Source organism: Sceloporus occidentalis, unplaced genomic scaffold (assembly GCF_023333645.1).
Source record: "Sceloporus occidentalis isolate IW3139 unplaced genomic scaffold, rSceOcc1.0.p SCAF_149, whole genome shotgun sequence".
Classification (NCBI taxonomy): domain Eukaryota; kingdom Metazoa; phylum Chordata; class Lepidosauria; order Squamata; family Phrynosomatidae; genus Sceloporus; species Sceloporus occidentalis.
The window spans coordinates 1,676,018-1,686,017 of record NW_028317129.1 but is presented as its reverse complement, the minus strand read 5'-3'; positions in this window follow the sequence as shown (position 1 = coordinate 1,686,017).

Sequence of the window (10,000 nt, the reverse complement as noted above, 5' to 3'; positions counted from 1 at the left end):
AGTGCTAACAATGATGGCGGGTCGTACTAATTTGTTCCATTATGTCCAAACTTGTAAAGTTATCGAGTACTTGTTGCATCTGTGTTCATTCTTTGCATTTCAATAAAAAGAAATCACATACAGTATGTTCTTTCTCAACTAATTTTACCTTAGAGTGAATCATGGATTGCAAATTGAACATGCAGTACCCTCGTTTAACCCAAAATTGTATAGAGTGTTTGTGCATTCAACAAGGAGGCCTGGCTCACATTTTAGCAGGACTTCACTTATGAAAACTACGTGTAGTCGAAGTTGCTCGATTATACTGGATAATCATAGAAACAGATGTAAAGTTAAAATGTAACACAGCCAGCAGTAGGTAAGGACAAGGACACCAGTGTCCTTGCCAAGGTTTGTGAAGGTCCATAGAACATCATTCGATTGTCCACCAAAGACCCCAGTAAATGTTCACCGTGAGCAAAGTTTCTGCCTACCCCTGAACAGCTAACCCATCTAATCAATCTAGCCATAGAATTTCCCTCCATTTCACCCACTTTTACAAAAGCTGTTTGAGCTAATCAACAACAATTAGTAGCTTAACAGAGCAGGGATAACATAATGGGGAGCATATATGCTGATCCTGAGAACAGAAGCTAAGATGGTTGTTTCCAATGATGGGGTAAGTATGTATGTATGTATGTATGTATGGATCTATCTATCCATCTATCTATCTTATATTAATATGTGAACACTTATGTAACATATAGAACTGTAAAATGTTGGATTTTTGGTTCATGTCCTTGCACTTTTTGTTTGCAAGTGCACTGGCCATATTAATGCCTGCCATACCAGAGCAAGTCCTTTTAGTAAGTGAAATAAAATAAGAATTCAGCATTTGGTATTACATTTTTGCTGAGATATCGCAGACGTACAATTTGATGCAGTTGTTTGATAAACATGACACCCATTTAAAACCCTTCTACGAAAACCTCAAAAATACAAACAGATGTCTCTTGCTCTGAAGGCAAATCATTTTGGTAGAAAAAGACTTAAAGGAAAATGCCACATCAGCAAAAAGGAAAAAACGTATACAGATCATTACTGTATGAACAAATATTAAATCACTTTTATGAACTACCTTTTCTGCGCAACATGCATTCATTACTAAAATCTGATTATCTGATGCTGACAATGTACAAAAATCTTTCACATATGAAAGATTTTATCTCTCAATGCCTTATGATGTGCGTATAAAAGAATACACCTTCAATAAAGTTATTATTATGTGTGCCCAAATCTGGACTGGCTGTTAATAATTGATCAGAAAAATATAAAAATGCCAGTAGAAACTAGACATATAGTTGATACCACATCAGCGCCATTGCCCATTATCCACAGTGCCAAGGAGCAGTATAGAGCAGTATATTAGGAGAATAAGGAATATGTATATAATATTCCTAACTATATTTTATATTTCAATTACCCGCAATCCTCTACTATTTAACAATTTAATTCTTACAACCTCAGCTTCTTGGAGATGGAAATACGGCACTTGATTGCACCATACATGATGCGGAGTGCAGCGTAACTATATACATATATTTCAGCTTTCTCTTTTACAAAGCGGTCAGAACCATTGTTCACATTGTGAACATTTTCACCATTTGCAATTCTTCATCTGTCTTATCGTTACAACAGTGTTTCTTAGAAGGGGGTTAGGGGTCAACAGTGGTTTATTGTCTGTTATGCCACAATTTTCAATATAAATTCCTTGTCCACCTTTCTTGCTACAGTGCCGCTGTAAGATGGAGGATAGACTCTCACTATTATCATACATCTGTCCTACATTTTGTAAAAGTACTTGACTCGCTACCGGTGTTATGGTGGTTTTATATACAGCACTGAATGAAGAATATAAATTATCATTAAGAGAAGTCAGGCCCTACTTAAGACCAAAATATGTTGGCTTTACTGCTTTGACCCCATAGCTGGCTAAAAGTATCTCTGGACCTTGGTGTGGACCCACTCATGAGGACCTCCTACTACAATGGACTGTATTGTGTTGCACTGATGGGGTGTCATGATTTACCATATGTATGTCTGTATTTCTTTATAGCACAAGTGTTGCTCGTGTTTCTTGTCTTGTATATGTGCCTTATTAAGTGAATATTTTGTGGCTGTGTCTTGACCTCTTTCCTTTTCGAGGACATTGGCCGTAACACATGTATAGTTGCCTGTCTCAAGATTCTCGACGCTGGTCAAGGAAACGTGCAACCGTGATAAAAGTCTAGTTTGCGGGACTGCACTAGTGAAATCAGGACTCTGGGGCTGTTTTTCAGGGGTTGGGGGCCTTACTTCCCGTGAAGGAAAATCATAATGCTTCGGCATACCAAGACATTTGGGACAATGCTATGCTTTTTATAGTGTCTTTTTTTTCCCTTCCGAAATTTTAATCCTCTTTGTGCAAACAAATCATGCTGTCAAGGGAATAGACTATTCTTGGCATTTAGAATAATTTCCAAATAACAACATGTGTTGCTATTTATGTGACAAGGAATATTTAATTACTAACAGTTAGACTGTTGCCGAAGGGCAGGATAGCCATAAAGACTTATATATAAACACAGGAACTCCCTCGATGTTTAGTTCATTAGCCTTCTTTTTTATCCGGCAAATTTGTAAGCATTTACATCTTTAAAGCCCAAACCAATTCCTATGTAAAATGCGATATATAAGAAAACAAAGACAATTTTGTTAATGAGCCATAATAAATTCGGCAAACAAAAACAGAGCGCTGTTATTCGGTCAAAGCCTCTTATTTCGGCAATATTTGCTTTGCTGTGACCTGTTTCTCATCCGTGACTGAGCGGTGGGTTTCTGCCTGGGTTGTCGCTGGAAAAAGCACATCATGTTTGAATGAAATCAGCATCAGAAAATCAAATTGGCAACACAGACGAGCAGTACGAGCACTGGGCTGCTTTTTGTTGTTGTGGAGGGCGAGATGGTTCTTCATATATCCACAAAGTGCCAGAGATTTACGGGAGCTTTCATTATGGTTTATTCACTAAATAGTAAGTTGACAGGTTCCATCGCACATCATTAAAGGGAAACTGTTGTCATCACAGCTTTTTCTCATAAGATATTAGTTTATTGAAACAACTCGCTGCTTGTGCCTTCTCTGTGTGAATCAGTATACGTTTACAGCGCTACTCCCAGGCAGATATCGCACACTCACGATGCTCTCCGTTATGTCACACAATCAACAAACAACTGAGATTAAGCAGCCGGCTGTCTGAGTGAGCGCACGTGTCCCAGCTACCGGCACTAGTTAGATAAGTATAATGTCATGTACGTACATTTACTAGTGACCTCGCATATGTAACGTGTCATACTTACCTGCGTTGGTCATCCACGGTTCTTTGGTAGACAGGTACACTTTAAAAGTTAACCTCATCATGGAAAATGTAATGTATCACCAACCGGATATCTGTATGCCCATATTGTTATGATGCTCTGTATATCCCACGTTGTCCGGAAATAAAAAGTTATTTAAAAGAAAGGTAAACCTCATGAAAGCTGAGGGAAGCTGCAGCCTGTGGCAGGGGGAAACAGTAGTAGTTTATGGCAAAGCTGGCATTATCTGATCATTTCCTGTCCTTCCCTTCTCTTCCTCTCCTTCCCTCCTCTTCCTCTCCTTCCCTCATACTCATACCTGGGAACTTCTTGGCTCATTTTAAAAAAAGGCCTTGCAGGTTGGGCATCGGTGGAAATTAGGAGGGTTTGAAAAGAAGTAGCTAATATAGGCTCCTAATAACTTTCAAGCTCTCTCTTTTTGTTCAAAAGTAGAGCAGACAATTTTTGAGGACGTTACAAGCCTTTTTTATGAATTCTAGGAACATTTATCAAATATAATTTCGAAGAAGGACATTCATTCCCAAAAGTCCAACAAATAAGGAAGAAAACACATCTCACAAGGGACTATGTAGTTTTAATAGCCCTCGGGTTAATGGCACGACCTCACGCATGCCATAGTATGACCCTCATGAAGAAGGCAATAACATACTCATAACCATTCCATTTTTAAAAAAAAGCCAGGATTTGTATTAAAACGAGAACCTTAAGGCACAATAGCGTAGTGCTAGCAGTATTATTATCTGAGGAAGGAGTCCTTTGCACTGTTAATATTGGTCCAGTAATCAGAACCACCCAGCGATGGAGAAGATCATGAAGCATTATCATGATCTGTAAATGATAAGGGGAGAATTATGAATGAGCAAGTTCTGGAAGACTTCCTTTCTATATTATTTTTTTTCAAAATAGGTATTTTGTCACTGCTCGATTACATCCCAGGCTCTGCTAGGCATAAAAAGTTAAAGTACATTAAAACTATTCAGTACGTACATAATAGCACATAGCATGTACTACATATGTATTGTAGATAGACATCGAAACTCTAAGCGTTCACAGTTTACAAACCACAATTTTTTCTTAAATTTGGATCCTACAATAAAATTAAATTTCTCTGATAAAGGTCATATTTAGCATCTTTCAACAACACTGGATCTGAAATGCCCTTTTTGTATTACCCTGGGAGATTAATTTTGCATAATTTCCGTGCTTCTTAATATTGCCTCAAGACACAAGATTAACATAAATTCTTTAATAATAGCTGACAGTGAATTTATTACTTAGTTCCTCTATCATTCTAAACAGTGGCTCCACAACATTTTCGGGTCACCTTATCATCATTTATATATTAACCTCTCTGTTGTATGGATTTCATGGAGAGGAAAATTAGAGGATTCTTGTTATCCAGAGTTTTTTTTAAGATACCTTATGATCTGTGTCAGGAAATGTTTACTTTATTTTGGCTTTTCTTCATATAGCTATATATAATAAGATCACTATATGCCTGGCCTGTCCTCTAATCATGGCCATTCGCCATCTCTTTGTGTGTGTTGCTCTCTTCACCTTGGCCGGCATCCATATGGAGAAAGGAAGGTCTCTTGAGTCCATACGCATACAAGCTGTTGCACAACCCTACATCACCAAAAATATGTGGACACCATCCCAATGTACATGTCTCTGCCATACCCTTTGCTAAAAGGTAAATAAAATCTAGCATATAGGCAGCCATCTCCATAGACAAACATTGGCATTAGAATGGATCTTATTGAAGAGTTCGGTTACATTAAATATGTCAGTGTCATAGGCTGCCACCTTTGTCACAAATCAGTTTGTATAAAATATGTGGTTTTAATTAAAAAAAAGAACTACCACAATTCTTTCATTTAAAAAAAAAAAAAAAAGGATTCTTAGGTCTGCCAAAGATTATTTCAACTAACAACACAGAGCAACAAAAGCAAATATAATGTTATTACTTTAAAATGAACATATACATACACACCTTCCCAAAGTATGCCAGGTGGCATCTCACTTAATACTTCATTCTTTAAAAATAATAGAGCCAACAATCAGTTCACATTATCTGTCATTTAGCTGCATCTTAAGGACTTGTGAATGACTACAACCTCTCACGTCTGTTTAGCCTGAGCTACCCAGAAATCTCCAACCTATAGAACCTACCAGACATACGCATTCATGATCTCATAGAAGAAAAACATGTCAATCCATTTGCCTTTTTTTCCAGCATGTGGGAACTCGATTCCTTTCAAAATTCTGGGATTGTGTAATCTCCTAATGACAGATCCTCTTTTTACAGTTAATACAAAAAATTACTGATGTACAACTTTTTTAGTGCTTTAGGGAATAGGCAGCCACGAAAAGGAGGATAAACTTAGTCTTCCCAGTGTCAAGTTAGGCTTTTTTATTGTCTAAGTTCCGTGCGTGAGAAAGGAATTGAGAAAACAGAGGTGTTGTGTCTCAAAACTTTACAATGTAATCAATTTTTAAAGCCCCAAAGCTTAAATTTATTTATTTATTTTTAATAAAAAAGCTTGTGGAAAAGAGGGAACAAATGTAAGACCACCTATGCAGTAGGTGAAATACACAAAGCAAAATATATAAAAAAAAATTTTAAGGAAAATGTTATCTGTTTATCTGCATAAGACTATAAACAACTGTTTAGTTTTAACCACCTCCTCAAATTCCCAAGAACCTTTAGAAGCAACTATGTATTTAAATGAATAACAAAGCTGAAATTTGTCTCAGTCTGTCCGTTCTAGTGTTGTCATACCCCTTGAATATGTTTTATAAGAAGTCCTGCATAAATTACGTGTGCTATATAAAAATAATAACAAAAATAATAATAAAATAAATAAAATGTTTTTTGTAACTTTTTCTGGTAAGGAAGATGTCTTTAAGACAGGAAATTGATTAGATATCAAAACATTAGCTCTGCCACAGACTACACCAATTTTTAGATTCCATGATAAAAACTTTTAAAGAGTTTATCTTGTGTTGCTTCCCTGGGGCCCTGGGAAAGTTTTTCTGATCTCTGCACCCTCCAAATCCGCCACACAGGTTTATTCACTAAACTGAGCATTTGCAGGTACCCTGTTTGAGTCGATCCTTGAGTTTTATGGCCAGCGACTGCCTGATGACGTAGGTACGGCCCGTGGCTGGGATTGGGAGGCTGCTTGCCACGTTTTTATGCTCACATAACGTGCAGCCGCGCATATTCAGTATGGGGGCCGCACACCGCAGCGTTGTCAGCCAGCAGCCTCCTGGGCATTTGCCCAGCTTGCCAGATGGCCAGTCTGCAGAAGAGTTGATTGAATTTCTCGGTCACACCAGTGCTTTACTAATACATTACACATTAATACATTACTTTACTAGTACATTTACATTTTTCTGTGCCTTTCCAACCAATAGAAAGCTAATGGTTAAAATCTGATTTGACTGTTATCAGTACCTGAAAATTAAGATCTCTGTGCTAATACCGTGATGATACTGTCATATATTCACATAAAAATTACATTAAAAAAATGTAAATGTCATCTGCCTCAATGACCTTCTAGTAAGTGAAGCACATCAGACCCGTAAAGGCACGCAGACCTGATCACAAGTATCTAAATGGCGCGGTTCCTGATACGGGGGAAATAATTTACTTGCCGTTAGATAACTCCTATAATATAGGACCAAGCAAGTGTATTTCCTATATGCTAATCTAATCACAATGGAAAACATGCACAAAGATAAACATCATTAAAATATTTATTATATGATTATATGTATGTATTATATGGAATAGTATGTGAATAGTATGTGAATCATATGAATAAAATAGACGTGTGTGTGTTGACACGTTGCTCCAATGACTCGGCTGTTATTGAGAAGGTTATTGGTTTATTGTTGGGGGGGGGGTTGTGATTGACTTTTGTTTCCCTCTCACGGTCTGCAGACTGTACAGAGCAATAGACTAGTACAGACTATCATCAGGCAATAGGCTCTGGTGTTTTCCTGAGTGACAAGAGAGGAAATATATCACAAACAAAATACATTTGTTACAGGCATTGTTTCACGGTATAGAAAAAATAGAGCTGCTGTGGACTATAACTCATGATGATGAGGGTGATGGGAGTTGTAGCTCTCAAAACAAAGTGCACCAGAGGTGTAAAAAAGTACATGTGAAAATGTGCTGTTTCAACGTATACATTTTCTTTAGTGTAATTCTGGAATTTAACTCCTTCTTATCTCTGCTACCCCTTCATAGAGTAGACTAGACGGGCAGGATATTTCTTATCCTCATCTGCCGTCAAGTTCTATGTCATATGCTGTCACCTGAGATGGTTTTGTGCAATCTATATTTATGTACGCCAGTCATTTATTATGCGGGTGGAGGGGTTAAGAAACGTATTTAGTTGCGCACACGTCACATATTGTTTAGTGAGCTGAGAAGCTGCTGTTGGATTGTAGGAAGGTAAGGAAGGTGTAGCCGGTGAGGAGTGTACTTTATAAATGATGGGGTGTGAATTCAGGTTGAATGCCGTTGGTTTACTATGACTAGCAGCCTAAGCGCTTCCTATATTTATCTTACATTCGTTTAGATGTCACTTTATCTATAAGGTCATCTAAATGAGGAGTGTGAGCTCTGAAAAAGAGTTTTGCCTCAAGGCAAAGAACAGAGAAAAATCCTGTTGTTTTCTTGATTTGGCCGGTAATAGGTGGTCAACATGGAACTATGGAAAATACTCAGTTCATTGACTTTTTAGCTTGTGATGATGCAATAAAATGAATTATTAAAGAGGAAAGTGTTGCAGAAGAGCGGGAAAGCCTGTTCGCTACGATTGTGTGCCGTCTTTTGTAGCCGGACTTCGACACTAATGGGTTGGTAAACCCTGGGTCTTTGTCAGACACGGAGTACAGGAAGCCAGACAATTGTCACAAATAAACATGCATTTTGCAATTCTTCGAGAAAATACATGGCTTGAGTAAGGATGTTTCTTTAATGCGTAACTCAATGGCCGAGAAGACCGAAGAAATCTCACAGATTTAACTATACATACAGTATATATACAGTCAGTAGAAGCTCACTGGGGTTGGACCTTCATAATGTGTAGTAAACTCAAGGAGTCAAAACCACAACTCTCTTTTCACCCTTTAGTGAATAAACCCTGTTGTGTCCCACCTAATCGAAGGTCAATGGCGAATGAAGTGCTAATCTGTTGTCACATTGGACTGTTGGCACGGGTCACAGAACTCCTAGTCAATACTGTTCTGTTACAAGGACAAAAACTATCAAGTGGGGCACAACATAATATTACTATAACACATACTTACATACTTGAAAATATAGTAAAGATAATGCAAGTTCCTCCTTAAAAGACAGTGAATATGTTTTTGTGCAGTCGTGATGCATGAAAACCAGCGTATTCCTAAAGCTGTTATAAATTCTTTCGCTAGCGCATGATTCCTTACTTTTTTATCAGCCTGTCTCTGAGACTACAATAAATCACCGGTACGTGAAGCCGCACTGACATTTCTATCACTGGGGCAGAAGGTCAAACATCCCAGCCAAAGGTTGTGAAAGAGGCCGAGTAACAAGCACGTGCATTTCATCCAATTTATCTAGGTAGGTGATGCGCTGCCAGCTCTCCTAAGGCAAGTAATCTTAATTCCTCTAGTTTAAAAACAAATCTATCAGGGACAGGGGTTTTCGTGCAATCAAGATAGCGTTTAAAGACAGCAGCTGCTGGCACAAAGTAACCTGATGTTCTAAGGTAGGATCTATTTGTACCGAGTCCCGTGTTTTGAGTTATTCCTTTAGAACCAATTACTTTATTTGCCCCAGAGCAATCTTGATGGGAGGAGGAGGAGGGGTATTTCTAATTCTAATCCATTCGTTATTACTAGTTTTTAAAACAATTCTAGTTTTTGCATAATATAATGCTTGGAGTGAGGAGGATTTGATTGTAGCAAAAGGTCAGATATAGAAGTCAGGAGCCAGGAGATCTTAAAGGTCTTTTTTTTTTTTAATGAAAGTTGCGGGTACTACGAGAGTAGATTATACGCTTCTCTGAACAGAGTGGATTTTATTTAAAATAGTTAAAAATAAAATAAGTGACATCCTGGAGATGACAGTGGGAAGAGCTGATAATGGTTGAGCGGCATAACGAACAGTGCTGCTAGGAGAGTTTCTGGAGATGGTGGTGTGGTTCTGTTTAGGACTCTGTAGGTAAGGGTCAGAAGAATTCTGGAGGGTATGGGGCGCCAGTGGAGGGACCATCACAGCGGGCAAGCCAATAATTAAAAGCAGAAAAGTAGTCTGGCAGAATAAATTGAAGCGGTGAAAGGCAGGAGAGGAGAGGCCAGTTATTAAGGAGTTAGAATTATGCAGGATGACTGATTTCTTATTATTGCTGGGGCTGTTAGATTGCGTTATTCTCAACTGAGATGGTGTTATCAGGAACTGGGAAAGGAGTGGTGTAACCAGTAGCTCACTGAGATGTTCAGCTTCAGGTAGTGGGAGGTCGGGAGAGAAAAGGTTGGCTAGAGTGTCATCAGAGGTGGAACTGGAATCCAAAAGAAGAAATTAGATTACAAGAAAGCAGGTATAGTT